This window comes from Phalacrocorax aristotelis, chromosome 7, assembly GCF_949628215.1.
Source record: "Phalacrocorax aristotelis chromosome 7, bGulAri2.1, whole genome shotgun sequence".
Lineage (NCBI taxonomy): Eukaryota > Metazoa > Chordata > Aves > Suliformes > Phalacrocoracidae > Phalacrocorax > Phalacrocorax aristotelis.
In genome coordinates, this window is record NC_134282.1 from 5,602,635 (window position 1) to 5,622,877 (window position 20,243).

Below are 20,243 nucleotides of genomic sequence, written 5' to 3' on the forward strand. Positions count from 1 at the left end.
TCAGTGAAGGCCACTTAATTGATGAGACCTTTGCCTGGGGGCCGCGCAGCAAATACAGCTGTGGCTCAATCTGAAGATGGAGCAGTGTAAAACCTGTGCAAAAAGCCTTGCAGGGCTCGCTTTAGCAGCTCTGACACTCACATTCTCCTGAACTGAAATGTAAACGCAGCCTGTGCAATGTGCCCCTCTTAGAAATATTATCTAATGTTTTATCCTCAGCTGTGTTTTAATTGAGAATATCCTGCAAAGCTGTTGACTTTAATGGGACAATTCACATGAGAAAGAGTTGCAGGGAACCAGCATTGGTGAAAGCAGTTCCAAAAGCCTACTGGGATAATTGATCCGACTGTGCCCAAGTCAGTTAAATCTTCAGACCTGACACAGATAGCTCAGAGGTAAAAGCAGACTCATTTATTCTAGTTCTTACAGTGGTAACAGTGGGCTATGTCAGGGAAAAGAGTAGTGGATACAGCACCAGTGACTTCTTTATATTCCACATCCCTGCCACGACCAACTAGGCACGTGCCTACCGTCACGGAACTTATTTGCTATACTGTTGTGCATCCTTGATCTTGATACCTACAAACCACATCATGGCCACCACCAAACCAAGCGCTGAACGTGTTGACAAGGAGTTCCCCTCCTGATTGGAGAAAGGAATGCATCAAATTGCACCTTGCTCTGCTACACCAGCTTTTGAACTGAGCTGCTAAAGCACTGATTCCCCTCGGTGGCTTTGTGCAGGTGAGCTATAATCTAACCCAATTGTGTAGAATACAGATGGTCAGAAAAAAAATGGCTCATGCCCTCCATGTTGTACTGATGGACTTTCTATGGGATGGAAAATACATAATTTTCATTATTCTCCTCTCTTGATTAGAAAATTGTTCTCACAGATTCCAGTGCCATCCAAATTCAGCACATTGTTTACAACACTGTCCAGATCATGAATTCTGTAGAAAAGTTGTTCTCCCTCATGAAGTCCCATCCTATCTTCTCCATTTTAAAGCTTATTTCCCTCCCTATTAACGTTTTAATTTTCATTTATGATTTTGTCATCCTGCAAAGATGTCATGAAAGTTTCTGCGTATCCCCAAAGCATGAATGAGTGTGCCCACCACTTTCAGTCAGTAACACACCACACTTTGCTATTTTCATTTTCCTGTCTAAACCTCAATATCTCTAATGCCAATCTTTTTAAATCATAGCTAGTTACAGGATTTAACATTCCTTTCTGATAGGAAGAAATTTTCGTGCAGAGATTGTAATTAGGAAGGCAGTGCTGTGTTCTGTTATTAGCAGGAATTGTGATTTTTGGAGTGGTGGGTTAATTGCTAATAACCATATGCAATGCTTCTCTCAAGATGTTTCCCATTACAGTAATTAACTTAGCAGCTGGGGTAGCAGACATTTACCATTTGTCTTCGCAGTATCCCTGATTTAGGATTGTTCCAAAAACCTATTTGGACTTTGTTTGTTCAATTCCCAGGTGTAAGATGAAAAAGATGGGATGGTGAGAAAGGGAGATTTGGAAAAAACAAGTTGCAGGGGTAGTACCTGTCTTCAGATGTGAACTGTCTATCTGTGTATGCCGAGGAATTCTGAATTTTTCTTCACTAGTCTTAGTCTCTGACCATCATTTTCATCAGCACCAGCTGGATGGAGAGCATTGCAGACCAGCCTGAATCAGAGAATATTTTCAAAAATTTATCGATTACTCTGTTGCTCAAATTAACCCAATTAATCTTTAGTCTTCTTGAGGATTTACTCATTGAAAAGTGTAGAATTTACTATTGCCTACTCATGTCCTTAACCTCAAAATCCCTACAGTTTGTGATTTATTTTTTTTTCATGTTTCATAGTCAACTATGTAGATATAAACATTTTTAGGTAATTACTTCCTTTCTATGTCGTCTCGCTGGAGTTCCTTCCTCCACAATAAGCAGCAAGAGCTACACTGGAGTTACAGTAATATTTTTAAGTATATGGCTAACATGAAATTTAAGAAGAAAATAAAGTTGCTCTACAAAGCCCGACCACATGACAGAGCAATAGCACTTTTGTTGATTTAATTCATCAACAGAATATATTGAAAGGATTAATTTTGCTTGCAGGATAATTTTAAAGACTTTTAGGAAGACGATGCTAGATTTATCCTTTTTTTTAAGTTCGTTCTGGCCAAACAGAGCACATTCTGTATGATACTGTATTAAAGAAGGTTTGTTAATACCCTTGACTATGCAAAGCGGCACACCGAGGCCATTGGAAGCTTCCTCTGTTGCAATGAGTTGGCATTGCTCCATTGCAATGAATGGGGGAATGCTAATTTACAGTAACTGAGGATCAAGCCTGCGTTGTTAATCATAATTATGGACTTACTTCGGGAGGTACATTTTCTAAAGCAGTTGGGTAAGACAAGAAAATTAAGTTCAAATTATTTTCTTCCACAGGAAGTAAAAGTAGTACATAAATAAATACTTGGTGGTGCACTAGATCTTTAAAACATATAATAGCTTTCTGGCACTGCATCGTTCCCTGATATTTTTTCCTACAGCACATAATAGTAAGTTTCTGATAATAGTGCTCACAGACAGCTTTGATTATAACCACTTGTCAGGGAACGGATAACTAGGAAAATAACACCATATTCAACTGTAAAAAATGCTGCCTGAAATACATTAATACAGTGATAATTTCTGCTAATAGAAGCCTTCGAACCCCATCCATTAGCTCTGAATTGAAATTCTTGCTTCATTTCTATCTTTCTGAGCATTTCTGCCCTCTGACCCCTCTTCCATTACTTGGTAGCAACACAGCCATTAGTTGTCACAAAGGGCCGAACCCCCGCATGAAGCATAATGACAAACTCGCCGTGTGTTGGAGCAAGCCTGGCTGGGACTGGAAGCTGGGACGGCGGCGGTGGCTCTGCCTGCAGCGGGCATTGCTCCACTAGTGCTGGTGCGGGCAGTGATGAGAGGCAGGGCATGTCTGGTTCAACGGGTTTGCTTTGCCTGAGAATTCACTGTCAACATCCTACTCATTCCCCAGCCGCTTCCACCCTACCAATCCAACAGTCAGCAACTACGCTCTCCTACTCGCCTGGTATAACAGAAATTTAGGTTTTCATTCATGTCGGGCGTTCGTTCAGAGGAGAGGGCAGGAGGGCTTGGAAGGAAGGGAAAATAAAAAGGGCCTGAACAATCTGACCCCACAGCAGTCTCTCTAAAAGGGAAAAAATGTTCAAATAAAGTATTTCTTTTTGACAGAATAAGTGGAAATCCATTGATATTCAAGTCAGGAGTATATTTCTGTAGGGAGCTATTACATCTGATTGAGAAAATAAAATGTTACCCACATTCACAATTACTTATATAAAGGCTGCTGATCTCGTTTCTTAGCTTTGCTCTTTAGCATTAGTTAACCAAAACCCTGGCAAGAACACGCTATTGACAATATAATCCTAGAGTAAGTTTTATGTTGGCAGGCAATAACAACTGGGAGTACTTTTATCTATTTCTGGATTTGGGATAATGACACTCCAGTGAGTGGCTAATCTAGTGCACTTATGTACATTCAATTAAAATCACACGTTTGAGGGGGACTTGCATCTCCTCTGACCTGCGCAGGTGAGAGCCAGATGTAACTCAGATAAATGTAGTGGAGCTATTCCAGCCTCACCTTGATACAAAGAAAATAATTAGGATTTAGAAACTTCAGAGCGATCCACTATTTTGCACAGCAGTACAAATATTACAGAATATTTTCTAGGAGGAAATAGTTTTTAATTTTTTAACAGTTCTTTCCTCAATGATTTTCTTTTGGCCATGCTATTCCCCTCCTGAAAAGCTGCAAACAGCTGAACAAGCAACTCATTCAAAAACTCAGCACAGTACCTGCATGCTTAGATGTTCACAGAAATCAAATTTGGGGTATTCGTGCTAGGGGTGTTTAAAGGCTCATCAAGTCAGGAAATAGAGAGAGCCCTTTGAGACTCAGCCAGCCAACTACAGGTAGGCAGCACAACCTGATTTTCAAATATTCTTGATCTATCCAGAGGGTAGGAAATTTCAAAGAGTTATTCTCTAAGAAAATTGAAACAAATAAAGGCAAAAAAATATTAAAATATGTGATAAAAGAGGTCTGTTTCACCTAATGAATTTTTCAGTTAGTTCGTGGCATAGTTCAGTGAGCGTCAGGGCTACACTAAAGGGAGGAACTCAACCGCACAAAACAGGCAATAATAACACTCCAGCAACTGCTGCATGTAAAACTACAGTCTTAACTACCGCTAATACTTCAAGCGTTCTAATTTATCCTCCGGGGTAGGCAGCCCCCTCAAAACTTGGTTTTTAGATGTTAAAACTAGTAGCTCTCATCTACATCACCAAACATGCAGTTGCAAAATATATCAAAATAAAAAGCACTCAGAAGTAGAATTCTCCTCAGAGTTTCCCCGTCCCTTTGGAATTGCTCATCTGTTTCAGATGTGAGCTGCCTGGGAAGCCTGTATTTTCTCCCTTGCCTAATACAGTGCTAAGCACATTACTGGTACTTAAAATACTAAAATTCAAAGGAATAAAGGCTTTGTTTGTTTGCTTCCGATTAGCAGCTAACGAAATCCGAGGAATACACTTTCAGGTAGTTTGCGACAGAAGAACCGAAAGTCAATAGCATGTTTCTGTGTCTAACTTTCCTCTCTGTCTGTTCTGCTGACACAACTAGACCACACTTCATTCTCAGAAAGACATTAGAGCATTACTTTACTGTTTTTTCCTCTAAATTACCTGCCTGGCTACTGTCACCATTGATCTCTTAAGTCCTTGACTGAGTAATCAGTCAGACAGCTAATTAATGTAGTGGCTTGGAGGGAAAGAGGGAGGGAAGGGTAAAATGAAAAAGGAGAGTTTTTTCCTTATTCTTCATGTTTTTATTGCCTTTGGAAGGTGCTGTATCCATTGCATAAAGGAGCATTTGTGCTTTTTTTTCTTCCCAGAGACCTACTATAAACATATTTACCAACTATTAACAGAAACCAGGAGAATTTCATGGGAACGATTAAACTGAAATCTAAGCAAAAAAACTTCTAAGATTTCATATTTATTTTCCCCCTATGAACACTTATGGGCTGCAGTATGTATTTTGAATGAGTAGAAACTGCAAGATCTGACCCATATTTTCAGATTTTTTTAGACCTAAAATAGATGTTTTAAAATTCAGATAAGTTTGTCGTATTTTGATAGAAGTTTTTTTCCCTCCTCCCCTCCTCCTGGGCCTCCTCCCCATAGACAAGAATGACCCAGGCGATCCACAAACCCCAAAATCTATCTGGATTTGTTTTTAACCAAAATGGGTCAAGCTTAGGTGCCAAAACATACTGCTTAAGTACCACCACTCGGTTTGACTTTAGTCTGAGACCAAAGATGTGAGGAAAGGGAATGCCTCATGCTAAAACGTATATTCCAAAAGTATTCATTAGGGTCAATGATTTAAAAAGAAAAATTCATATAGGCATATTTTCCCCTTATGGTGCTGAAGCACTTTGCTCCAGATCCTTCCCGAACTCCTAAACTTTTAGTAGGCTTGCTTTTCAAATGTTGGGCGTAGAAGATGATGCCTGCACACTGCAGTGAGGATATTTGCAAGCTTTCTCCCGTACTTCCCTATCAAATGTTAGTAACCAAGTTCTTTTAAAAGAATAAATGAACTACAAAGAAAGTTAGCAACAGATAGATCCTGTTTCCCTAATCATGGATATTTGAGAAGCATAGATGATCTCTTCTTTGTAATAACTATGATACATGAAAAGGTATTTAATTTCCTTTATTCTTAAGGAATCGTATGTATCCTGGAACAGCTCTTTTAATACACAGAGTTAACCTCATACTTCCATGCATATATATAGGTATTTACGTATTACAAGGCAGGCTTTACACATTCTTGTCTACAGGGAGCTGATGAACTGAAAATGGTTTAAGAAGCTTTCTTTTTAAATTCTTAAGGGAGGCAGATACTAGCATCAGCAGTATTTGTTGCTAAATGCAAATAAAATCATTCTGAGTATGGGAATTGCGCTGACCATGCTTCATGAAACGGCAAGCACAGGACTGCAGCAAGAAAGGGGCAATTAAACATTTCACACATGCCTGCATGTTTGCTTATCTACAGCTTGACGGGTGTCCCATGATCATATCCAACAACAAAATGGTGTTGGAATGGAATCCCCAACTAATAATTTTGTGCCTTTTACTAACTCATGGAGAAAGCCACACTGCTACAAAGACTTACAGGAAAAGTGTTTGGGAAGAATATGTAAGTCAAAAAAGCAGTTTTCACGCCAACAAAATCAGCACTGAGTGGACTAAGTACTGCATATCAAGCGTGCTTTATTAATTCAACTATCAAGACAATAATGAATTAAGCACCTAGATATACAGCAAAAAAGGTAATGTAAGCAGTTATAGACTTTTCAGACTGACTTCAAAATTTAAAAATAAAACAATTTCTGAAGGTTACTATAATTAAAGATTAATGGAAATGGTATAAAATTCTAAAAAGTTGATGATGCTAAATCATGCCAAACTAACTCAATATTCTTCTTTTATAATTGACTTTTTAGATGCAAACTCTGATCTAGACAGACTTCACTGAAGCATTTCTTACATGTGGAAAATTATTAGTTTAAGTTCAAGCAGCTTCCTGTACACCAGTCGCTAAGGAGGATATAATGGTGAGTTGTGCTCAGAAGGGAATTGTTTAGTTATGGGAAGCTCACGAAGGAATCTCTCAAGGATGAGTCTCGGGGTAAAAAGTAGCACTATCTCTGCACATGGCACAAATGATAGACATAACCTCATGAAGTTTGCTGGGGAAAAGGTGAGAGGTGTTGAAAAGAATGTCATGCTGGAAAAACAAGATGACTTGGAGGCTGAAATAAGACACAAGTGAAATCTCAAACCACAGGAAGCTAGGTGATACACTTGGGGCCTAATAATAACAACAATCTTTGCTGGATTTGCCGTGACACACAGAGAGAAGAAACGGAGTCACACAGTCCTGTAAGCCAGTAATGTGACACGGCAGTAAAAACCCTCCCCCAAAACAGTATGCTCCTAGAATATAGTGCTACATTAGCAATAAAGAGATATTGCTCCTACTAGGAGGCCTTCTGAGATACCACATACAACTTTGATTATTCAGGAGTATGAAAAAAAGAATTCAACATGGTGCAGGTATGGAGCAGGGCTCTCAGGAAGAGCAGGAGAACAGGCAGCCAGGAAACTAGAAAGAATTTGATCTGTTTAGACGAGCAAAAATAAGTCTTGTTTAAACTAGCAGAATGAAGGTTGGGGCAAAAAGAGGGATTGTTACGTTGCTGCTCTCGTAAAGCACACTATGAAGAGTGGGGTGGGACGGGATAAATATCAGGGACACGCAAGAATGTTGGCAAAGCTAAAAGACAATGCTGGCATAAGAACAAGCCAGTCCAAACTAGCCATACGCATATGTATGAGCCGGAAATTATGAAGGAGTTTTTAAGTGAGTGTCTGGACTAGCTTCCTAATACAAGCAATAGGAACAAAATAAAATACTAGCTACATGGTGGAACTTTGTAAGTTCATTAAAAGAATTCTAAAATATGTTTTTATGTGATAACAGGGAACTGGATTTGGTCACCAGGCGGTGCCTTTCAGTCCTACATTCCTAGCTGGTTTTCAGCTTTTTAATTATGAATCCTATCACTATAACCATACTGTGCTGCAGCCTCAGGTACAAGAATAACACATTGATCTTTTTCTATTAACTCCTGTGCTAAAAATGGGGTTCTACCTCAGGTAACTACATTAAATAGTTTTGGAGGTTGCCAATTTAGCTAACTTTCAGTGACGTCCAACAACTAAGCCCTTTTGCTCCTTGAAGTTGGAAAAATCTTTTTGGTTGTGTTTGGGTGCAATAGGATCCCAAACCTTGCTTAAGGGTCTTCAGCCTTATGCTAATATAAATAATAACCAAAACATGGCAAACTAACCCTGACATCACAGCATGCTATGATGTTTTTTTCTTAGGAGATACATGTATTTGTCTTTCAGGTCACAGAAAAACATCTAGAGGATGAATGAAAGCAAAGGCCAGCTACAGTTTCGAAACACAAATTTGCACACACCCGCCTACCCTGACGGCATGGGGAGTTACGCCAGTGGCATCAAGGTAGGCCAAACCTGCCAGCTGAGTATTTGCAGTGTTACTGACAGAGCAAAACGATCAGATTTTATAGTTTAGTTAGAACTAGAAAAATAATATGTGTCAAGTTTCTTCTCAGTATAGCAGCACCTTCTTTTGTAACCATATATTTACTGATAAGCCAGATCTCCCATGGTTAGCACTGCAGGGCTAAGAGAAGAGCAAGGCGGGTTCTGTTATATCTTAGTATACCATCGGCAAGTTGCATCCTCAATTTTCTTTACCAGACCTTTATCTCCAGCAACGATGCATGCAGGAAAAAGACTGGAGATTGATCAGCAATTGCAAAGATGATTTTGTGGATCTGAATGATTGCAGAAGAGCAAAATCTCACTCCTACTATCTCATTCCTTGCAACAGCATTTTTCCCACTTATTCACTGAACTCGTGGTAGGAAAATATGACAGAAACATTTCATTTCATTAAACTGATATGGTAGACAACGTTCACTTAACATCAATTAGCTTGTGTTGTAGCTGATAATTTGGACCGGGGCAATATGCATTTGACATTCAGAGCTTGGTCTGGACATGATATGGATAAAGGGGGATGCCTCTGCAGCTGTGTTGCTCCTCCCCTGTCACTTAACTATGTGTGTGTTGAACTAGGTAGCAGCCCTCCGGGATATCTGCTCCTGTCATTAGGAATTACAGCAATGTACTAAAATCTTAGTTTGAAAAGCAGTTTCTTTTTGTATACATTTTCTTTTAATTCTCAGTAAAAATGGAATTTGCTTCCTGAATCCCTACGATGTACTTTGGCTGTTGCAGCATTACTGAGCTGGAATCTTCAAATTCATGATGTTTTTTATATTTGCTCTCTTCAAGTGTTGAGCACAGCAGTGATATCGCTCAGATAGACGTTATTAACCAGTAAACTATTCTGCCCGTCTTAAGGCTGTTTTCACTTACTTAAAAGTCAGTAAATGCAGCACAGGAACCAGAATTTGATCGTTTATGTATTAAAATTATATGGGACATTGTGTTTATTTTCTTGATCTCAAAGCTCTTAGGTGACTTGAAAGAGTCAGGGGAAGAGTTGTAAAGTTGTAAACAAATTAACTTTAGGCTCTTTAGCTCCTAAAGTAGAGTTGCAGCACCTAATCTTGCCTCAGAGAAGACATGGATTCTCAGTGTCACCAAGAAGGAAGCTATATAAATTATTCTATAGAAAAATACAGAAGACAAAGACGTGTCCTAAATCTCACCTTCTTCTGGGCTTAAATACTCGCCTATGAAAAACTAACTATGTCCATTTGGAATTCGCAGTCTGGGATTACCCTGATCTTTACATCAACTGATCGCCAGATAAATCAGCAACCTTTAGAAGAGGGATCAAGAGCAAATCATCACTTTACAGCTCAGTGCCTCCTTCTGCTCCTGCACCACATTGCACTGCACCGAGGAGCCAGAGCCTGCTCGAAGTAGCTCCATCCATCTACATTCCTCTCTTGGCTTCCTCTTTCTCCCAGCATTTTTCTAGAAATCCCCAGTTTCTCCTTTGTGAGGTGCTTCCATAGAGGAAGTCTGGCAGAAGTACATGAAACACTGAGGAAAAATCTCTTCTTTTGAACTATTGGGCAAGACTAGAGACCTGTATCCTCCCGCATCATTTCTAATGAAGATAGATACTGGCTCCGTGTCTTCTGGAGAGGTTATCTCAGGTAGCAGTCTGCACAGAGGGATGTCAGCATGGGACAGGCAAAGCTGCTGAGCCTTGCTAAGACAGAGACAGTTCTGGACACAGGCTGAAACAGAATGTTAAGCATTAGGGAAACATCGCTGTCAAAAACATGGCCATTATGAGCTTTAGGCTTGCAATTCTCACTGCACTGCCAGGATTTAAGTACTTGTATTTCACCTTAATGTCCTAAGGCACCACAGGGTTGTGTTTTAATTTCAAATTTCCCTTTAAATTCTCCCTGCCTTGCCAAGGTGGCCTAAGGACAAATCCATTAATGCATGCGATATGCAGGTATATTTACATTACGGGAGGTACGTAAGCGGGTAGATCTCATCAATAATGAAAGGCTTTGCGGGCAAAGTAAGATGTGACCGTTTTCTTCTTCTAGGTTCTCAGGGTTTCTGTGCAAGTCGCACAGTCCATATGCTTTTCTTATGAATAATTTTAAGGGACAGTGTTTTAAGGGATGATGGTTCCAATCCTTCCATCTCAGAAGGGTGTATGAGCCTCTCATTTATTTCTCGTAGAAACAAGCCAGAGGAATTACCAATGTAAAATAGGAATTAGTAAGGGAAGGATCAAGCTTTCTACTCTGTACCACGTATAATAAAATCAACAGTTTCTCTTGCTGAAAGGTTTCTTTCTCTCTACAGCAATGACATGAGGATAGTGGGCAAAGAGCTCTATTAGCTGATCTTCAAGAATCAATCACACTTAAAAGCAATAGTGAGCAACGGATGAATAATTTTTTCACACAAATATCCTGAATTTCAGGGAAGAGAGATACTTCTGAAGAGCTGGGAAATAAAATATGTTTCTCTAAAAATCAAGAAAATACTAAGCTTTTATTACTAATGACGCCGAAACAAAAATGCTCAGATATTTAAGGGGTAAAAACCAACATACCAATTCAGTCCACCTGAACACGAACATTAGATAATGATCAAGATTCATGTGAAGCAAAATTTTTAAAGTCATATGAGGAGGTTCAAAATTCATGAAGCTGCACTCCTACAAGGTGTGTCACTCCTACTGTCAAACAGGGACTTCCCCTCATCCACAGCCTCTGATCCTCAGTGTCTGGTGAAAGATGTGAGCTGATCCAGCACAAAGCCGTTGTCTTACACCAGATGAGTATCAGCTGCGTAATGCCTCTGTATGATATCTAGATTATGTCTAGATGAATCATAAAGATGTAATTGGCAATTATATAGTCGCACTAAATGGTATATAGTGAGCTATTTAAATACATCAGAAGCATGTATAACGGAAGAAAAAGATAAAGTTATATCAGGTAAAAGGCATATTCATGCATAAATAATGAGGGGAAAATATGGCAGATCAGCTTGTTCTATTGTATCACATTGAAATTTCCCTACAGTCTCAGCAGCGTGGAAGAGCAAATGAAAGCCAGAGCAAAGCAAGGAACTGCACTTAGAGAATTATTCCTTGCTGGCACTGGGTGAGCTTATCGTGGCTCAACGGCGAGCACGAAAGCATGATCAAGAGCAAAAGAAACTCTCGTTAACATGCCCCTACTTCTGTCTGAGGTGCAGGGGTTTTGAGACGCTATAGTTAAGGCACACTGTCACTTTGAGAAAAAAAGAGACAATAGATGTATATTGGAGTTACAGGCAGAATGACTGTGTAAATGTGGACAGCAGACTGTACTCTGTCTTTTCACGCTGTCATGTTTCTTTGTTGTTGTTTCTGTTTTGAGATCAGTTTGCTCCATGCGTCACCAATTGTCCTTTGTTTTCTCACAGCCAGAGAAGGCTCAGTCAATCCATATACCATGACAAAAAATTCAGGTTTCTCTCTGATAGGAACCACGCATGACAGCAGTCTACTGAAAAGATGCTTTGGACTATCATTTCTTCCAAGCTAATTTATTGACTGGATGGCTTTCAAAAATAATACATCTGTTTCCCAAGATAATGAGCTGAGATGTGACTCATGAAGCCCATGTGAGCACAAAGACAGGCTAATTATGAAAATAAACTGATAATAAACTACCAGTTTCTGGAAATCAGTATCTGTTGTGATATACCAGTCTAAATTTCAGAGAACGTTAATGTTTCCACCTGTTCCCTACTGCAATGATTTTGTTTATTAGCCCCAGATATGTAAAAAAAATCCTTACTGCTAAGCCTTGGCTAGATCAGGATGCTGGGAAAGTACCTGATCTTTGGAGGTGAGGGGTGGCAGTTTCGCTGAGCAAACTCCAGTTCTAGCATGTGGTTACATGGGGCAAATGCTACCCCACTAATATTTAGTTAGGGTTCCAGAACCCACAGATTTATGAATCAGAGCTGGCAGAGTGAAGCAGCCATGAAGATAAAGGACCTTTAACACACCCCATTGACCTTTTTTTTTCCCCTCCCCCCAGTATATTTCACTTTAAGTATATACAGCACAGTGCCACTACATAAACAACGTATCTTTTCTGTAGCATTTGTGGAATAATTTTGACAATGTTTAACAAACAGTTTCTGTCACTCATTTTTCAATTTCTAGGACAGATGATGGACAGGACACAGCCACATTTTAACTGTAGAAAAGGCATACCAAAGAAATGTGGCATACTTGGGAAACTTGAATTATTCTCACATAACGGAACTTCATCCAACCAACAAAATGCCCATAATCTTGTCTTCCAGAAAAAGGGACTACGTCCAACTTCTGTCGAAGCGGTAAGGAAGACTGTCACTACCTAGTCCAGCCAATTTTTAACTCCTGGACTCCAGAAATTTTCATACTGCAAAGAGCTTTCCTGGCGTGTTTACGACATACAAAAAAATGGTTATTCAAAAAAACCTTGACAATGTTCTCCTCCCTTTAAATGTAAACCCAACAGGACTTTTTATAATCACCTGTGCTCACACTGCAGTAATCAGCTATAGAAACAGTGGAACAGTAGAAAATTCTGTGCCATGGTGTGTTTACGACTCTTTTAAGGCTAGCGCTTTTGAGGCTGACCCTGAATCATCCCGACCTTTACTTATCTGTTGAAACGTCTATGCCTTACATTACCAAGGAAAGAAATTGCTGCCTTTAAATGTTCTTGACCTTGTTCAGCACATTCTTCGTGCCATAACTGACCTGCTTTAAGTTGCCAGTGAAGCACAGTCAGTGAGTCTAGAGATGACAAACAAAAGTTGCAGAAGTTGCATTCCAGGAGCATTTACAATTTCTTCTAAGAATTAAGAGCTCCCTTCTAGCGCTGTGACCTCCAGGCTGCTGTGGATGGTCTGTCTTTTCCTTATATTTCTATGAATTATTACGTGATTTCTACATGTACACTTCAGCATATTGTACTTACATCAACACTTACTAATGCTTAGCAAAACTTGACAAATATGGTCTGTTCTGGGTATGTACAAACAGTGAAAATGCTACGGAGCTACAGAGTCATCATTATTTTCTAAGCCCTGTTTTCTCTTTAGCACAACAGATGTCCATTGAAAAGAAAAATATGTTTCCAATGCTTTTAAAATTACTAGGATTTTTCCTCCACAAACTTTTCCTATAAAAATTGTTCCTGAGAGAAGCAAGTGACCAAAAGCCTGGTCTGGAGCTGCCCTGGTGAACCCCCGTGCACAGAGATTTCCACTTTCCTCTCCTTTCAGGGCCCTGAATAAGGCCTCCAGTTTGAGCAGTTCTCAGTAGATGTGCGACTGCGCAGTAGTAAAGTGTCCACTCAGCAGAAATGAACAGATGCATTTTTATTTGTGAAATAAAACCTGGATTTTAACGGGTGAAATTCTGAGTCATAAATAATCCCATGGTGCCACAGCAACTCTGTTACAATAGGTTTTAAACCAGTTTGCCATAAATATTTGTGCACAAGCCAAAAAAGCAGTCCAAGTATACTAAATTGATACCTAGCAGGTCATTTCTAACTAGTGCAGGTCAGACAGTTACCTGTTGGTTTCAATTAAGCTTTGCAAAAACTCCCCTGTGTCATGGTGCACCGTGAAGGAAAATAATGAGGCAACATAATCCAAAGTGCTTCACTCGCAATGCAGACTTTGGGCTGCGTGAAATCAAGTTTGCACTGAAAATAAGCAACTCACCAGTACACTGAGAACAGTAGGTCAGTGAAACGCGGGACGAAGAGCTGGGGTGAGGGGAAGAAGGGAATTAGTAAGTTTTGTAAGCCCCCCAGTTTCCCTCAGCTGGGTACAAGCACTTTATGACTTGTTTCCACTGAAACTCTTGTATAAAGCTAACAAACACAGGCTATTATCATCTGACTTGGCACTTCTTTAGCATGTTCATCCTGCAGATCTCAAAACCCTTTAAAAACCTCTGGCAAAGGTTGCCTTAAAGTTCTGGAAAAGTTTTCCTGAATGTTATCAGCAATTTATAGATAAAAAGAAAAAAAATTAAAAAAGAATCATAGCAGTCAAATGTTTTCTCCATTATATTAACATCTAGGGATATCCACCGGAGCAAAATCAGTTGTGAAAAAACATACAGTGAGAGATTAGTATAAATAAACAACACATGGGAAGAAGCAAATGGCCACCCCTAATTCACAGAGAAGAAAAGGCCACGTGTAACGTGTCCAAAGTCAAGCAGAAGCAGGGGTAGAACAGTTATCGCCAGGCCCATGCCAGTGCCCGAGGCACAAGCATAGTACAATATAATGCTCTCTATTTTTTTTTGGAGATAGTAAAGAGCATGTAACTAACACATGAAAGTGTATCAGCTGATGGAAAGTTAAGGTAAACATTAACATACAGTTACAGTTTCTTATTTAGTGACACAGTGAACATCTTTGAACTCTGTGATGAAATCTCCACCAGTTGGGGAAGGATTTTTTTTTCTTTTTCCTATTCATCATTCTATTTTGGCTCTGAACTAAAACTGAGACACATGCAGACAAGTAGCCCCAACTAGCTTTTATTTTTCTTGGACAGAACCTACTCTCAAGTGAAGTGGAAGCATGTCGATATTTACAGTATTTACTACTTTATGGAGGATGAAAGGTTGTTGTTCCAAGCAGCTGACTTCTTCAAACTGCCTGTGTAAAATGCCAGAACCTGCCCAATGCAGAGAATAAAAAGATCGTAACAAACAAAACTGCTGTTTTATTTACGGGTGTACCAAATGGTCACACTCTGAAGACAGTACACCTTGGTAACAGGACACGGATTAATTCATCTCCAAACCCACAAGCCGGCTCAAGCCAGTAGAAACTAGATGTACTTTTTAAACTTGAAATTTTACCGAGGCTGTTAGAAACAGACCAGAGCAGTGCAGAAAAAAAGCAATAATACACCACAGCATCTTGCACATTCTTTTCCAAGAGCTGAAAATGTCCCCCATACACCTGGGACTGCACGGCACAGTAGGTGTGAGGAGAGCGGAACAGAAAACCAGCGATACCAAGCAGCTGTCCTACAGGGCAGATACAAGCCCCTAGTGACCAGAACCTGCTCAGCCCTAGCTCTGTAAGAAACCTGCGGCACGTGAGAGAGCGAGGAAGCCAGGGATGGATTGATGAGAGGAACTGGCATTCCACAAAGGTGTCCTGGAATATGAAGGGTGGGTGAGTTGAAAGATCCTCTCACAAAGACCCTTCAGACTAGGAGGCTTTTTCAGGACCCAGCACTGTCATGTATCCCCATGAAAGAAACACGCTGCCTTAGGGAACTCTGTACCCAGGATTTTTTTTTTCCAAGAAGCTTGAAAATTCAAGTCAGACGAAGGGAAGACAAAGATGAAGCCAAAGCACGCCTCCTCCCGTTCTGCCACTCGCTCTCCGAGTCAGACGTGGCTCTCGCTCCCCCGTCGCAAGGGAGGCGCAGGGAAGCGGGGCCGTGGCTATCAGCATCAGTAGGGTGGTGCCACCTGCCGGGCAGCCGCTGGGAGCCCGCAGCATCACCCGCAGCATCATCACCAGCACCATCGCCACCCGCACCATCACCCACAGCATCACTCGCAGAATCATCACCCGCAGCATCATCACCCGCAGCATCACCCGTATCATCACCCGCAGCATCATCACCCGCAGCACCATCACCAGCACCATCACCCACAGCACCATCACCCACAGCACCATCACCCACAGCATCACCCGCACCATCATCACCCACAGCGTCACCCACACCAGCATCGCCCACAGCATCACCCGCACCAGCATCACCCGCACCAGCATCGCCCGCACCATCACCTGCAGCATCACCTGCAGCATCACCACCCGCACCATCATCACCAGCAGCATCACCTGCACCAGCATCACCCACACCATCACCCGCAGCATCACCTGCAGCATCACCCGCAGCATCATCACCAGCACCATCGCCACCCGCACCATCACCCACAGCATCACTCGCAGAATCATCACCCGCAGCATCATCACCCGCAGCATCACCCGTATCATCACCCGCAGCATCATCACCCGCAGCACCATCACCAGCACCATCACCCACAGCACCATCACCCACAGCACCATCACCCACAGCATCACCCGCACCATCATCACCCACAGCGTCACCCACACCAGCATCGCCCACAGCATCACCCGCACCAGCATCACCCGCACCAGCATCGCCCGCACCATCACCTGCAGCATCACCTGCAGCATCACCACCCGCACCATCATCACCAGCAGCATCACCTGCACCAGCATCACCCACACCATCACCCGCAGCATCACCTGCAGCATCACCCGCAGCAGCATCCCCTGCAGCATTACCTGCTGCATCACTTGCAGCATCACACCCCGCAGCATCACCCCCCACAGCATCATCACCCACAGCATCAGCCGCAGCCCGGGCACCGAATGCAGCGCAGGCTGGCCCGGTGTGGAGGGCACCTGGAAAGGTCAGCTGGTCCAACCTTTCCATTTTCTCTCTGAGCTGGATTTTGTGACGGAAGGAGAGAAGGACACCTGTGTCTTCTGTAGCCCACAGGAACCATATACAAGGTCCCTGGGGCAGAGTGAAGGTTCGAAGCGTCACTGACTGAACAGCTACATAAAACAATGTTTTCAGAATTCAGCTTGACCCTTAGGATTATATTCCTTAGAGCAGTAACCCAAAGCAGAACACATGCTGTTGCTGTTGAGGAATCACAGAGGGTAAACAGAACAAAAACTTAAAGAAGTCATAGTTAAAGATCATTGAAGAAAGGAGAGGAAGGGCACATCTCAAACTGGTTCCCAGCTCGGATGCCTGAATGGCAGCAAACAGAATTACTGGCAAAAACCTTGTGTCAGAGGGAAGCGCCAGATGCATCAGAGTAGTTTCTTTTGTAGTGTCCAGGGATGCTCCACTTATGCTGGGAAGTTCAAATGTCGATGCCATTGTACGCTGTGATGGACAAACGCAATGTAAAAGTGAACATTGGAACCACGCCTGAGCAGTTTTAAGAGCAACCAACCCATCATGACAGCGCACATACCTACAGAAAGCAGAACTGTGCTGTGCTCAGAGCCAGAACATCTCAGTGGATCAAAACTAGGCTCTACTTGTAAGAAATACTTCTGTCACTATATATTCTCATTACAAGGTGTTAAAATTGGCTAACAAATATACTGCTCCTTTTTAATGTATAACATGACTGTATTTTAGTCAGTGTTACTTGTCTCATTAAAAAGGAAAACAATTTCTCATCAGCACAAAACAATTGGTGCAGTTGATTTGCGTACATGGGCTTCCATGTCTTGGAACATGAAGTCATATTTAATTGAAACCCCCAAAAAAGGATTATGTACTCACTTCAAAGCAGTTATTATTCAGCATCTGAGAGGTTACTAAGAACCCAAGAAGGATTTGTTGGACTTGTTTCTGAAAATACCACCCCAAATACACTTGAGTCATTTACTTTTGTGGTGCTTATTGTCATGAAAAAATGAAGTTCCAGGTCATAGAATCACAGAATCATAGAATCATTAAGGTTGGAAAAGACCTCTAGGATCAAGTCCAACCATCAACCCAATACCCCCAGGCCTCCTAAACCATGCCCTGAAGTGTCATGTCTACATGTTGTTTGCACACCCCCAGGGCTGGTGACTCCCCCACCTCTCTGGGCAGCCTGTGCCAGTGCCTGACCACTCTTGCAGTGAAGACATTTTCCCTAATATCCAACCTAAACCTCCCCTGACACAGCTTGAGGCCATTTCCTCTCGTCCTATCACTAGTGACCTCGGAGAAGAGACCCACCTCACTACAACCTCTCATGCACCTCTCAATCTAAACAGACATTCCTGAAAAAGCTCGGATAAGCTCTTGCAGATGAACATGCATCAGAAACATATAATACACCGTAACAGAGGTGGTCTTTGTCCAGAGGCAGCTGCGTTGTAAGAGTATAGGAAGTAAGACATACCAGGGAACTTGGAATAAGGATAGTGTATTTTCCTCCTTTTAAAAAGCTTACTAATGAGCTGGGTATCATCAATTTGCCTGTTTGCCTCTTCTTTTGTCTCCCCCATCATCATCTTCACTTGTATCAGCATTATTGGCCTTTACCAAATGGGCCCTAGTGGTGGAGATACACTAGTTTAAAGCTCCTTTTACGGCACATTTAGCACATCCAAAACGAAGTGGTCATACCCTGTATTTTGCAATCCCTTATCCAATTTCGGTTCAACATCAGGGTCCTGATCTCAGGGGTCAATATGGCCTCAAAGTAAAGTCTGCATAAACTTCAAAACAGAAGGTATTTATAAGATATTAGGCAGAGAAGCAATATAACCAAAGTACATTAAAACCCCATTTTTTCCACTCTCAATCTTTAGGTGCAAAGGAAAAGAACTTAAATTAGCAGAAGCACATTCCTAATTGGTTGTTTCAGTAAAAGCAGCTTAATATTTGATGTGAGAAACTTTCCCTAAACTGGAGATTTACAGTATGATCCCCATCTGGCTTGGGATGACATCAAGACTTTTCAAAATCAAATCCAAACCAGTCAGAAGTCGAGCGGGTAGGATATTAACGTCGCGTGCAGAAGCCATGGTTGAATCCTCCCCTCCCCTGATTAAAGATGACTGTTACCTCCATCTGCCATCTCTCAGGTCAGTTCTGTCTGTACACTGCCTTGCTGAGGACTCTGACAAGCCTTATCCCTCCAACTCAGAAAAAAGCTTTGACAAACAGGGTGTTCTTTTTTCACGTGGGAGATTTTATGTTAAAAGCATCTCAGATAACAAAGGCCTGACTATTTGTGATTGAGAGTAGAGGCTCATTTACTTTGCTGTTTTTAAAGGCAGGATCCCAGTCAATGTTTCTTGTAGTCAAGGAGAATTTGAGTTCAAAGGAATTTAAACTGTGTCCCAACAAAGCACTGTGGCACGGAAACAGGATAGAAAGCTTGGATGCATGTTCTGGACCTGTTTCATAAATAGAGGGTTTGGGGCCCATGCAGTACTAAAAAGATTTCCAGTGATTTCAAGACCTACAACCAGATCTCTTGGGTGAAGTTTCCTGTTATATAGGACTGCTATACATATGCTTAATTACACAATTTCCTTTGTAAATGAAAAAAAAAAACACCCCAATTATTATCATTAGCTTGTGGCTTCGCAGCCTTGGCAGAATACCTGGGTAAGCACCAACCAGCTGGAACACACTCTGCAGTTTTTACATACTTGCACAGAGAAGTTGTAACTAGCGGTGGCAGCTTTGGCACCTTGACTATTCTTTATTATTGCCGGAAGAAATCCTGTACTAACTAAAAATACTGGGCATGTGCCACTTACAGGTTTATCATCAGAGGATACTCTACGTGTGCCTTTTAGAAGGGAAATGATATCTATGTGCTTGCTTCTTTGCTGCGTCTCATTAACTGAGCTCCTTTTCTTGCATGTCTTCCATTTTCTTCATGTGCTAAATCAGAAGCACCAACACTTTTCCGCTGCCTACACCACGGAAGGAGTTTACTTAACTGTGTTAATCGATTACTGTGAGAAAGAGGGTGCTGGCACTTCGGGAAAGAAGGGATGTTAAGGTTAGGCGAACGCAATGCAAGAGACAAGCTCCTCTGACCCTGTGGCAGCAGAAGGGGAGAGAGAGGTACTTTTGGGGCAATGAGAACTTAATACATGGCGCAGAGCGAGAAAACCTGTAACAGCCATAAAAGCAACTTGTCTATTAGAACCACGAAATGTTCGTGTTCCAAGTTAGCTTATGAAGCAACTTCTTCTAGGTTTTCTCTGAGGATCTAAACTAAGAAGCCAGAGTCGGAGGCGTGTTTAGGGCAGCCTAGTCTCTCTCTGCAGCAAGGTGTGTCTGTGTGCCCAGCTGCGCTTTGGTCCCCCGACAGCACCCAGTGCAACAACCTGGTGGATGCTGTAGCTCCCACACATGCAG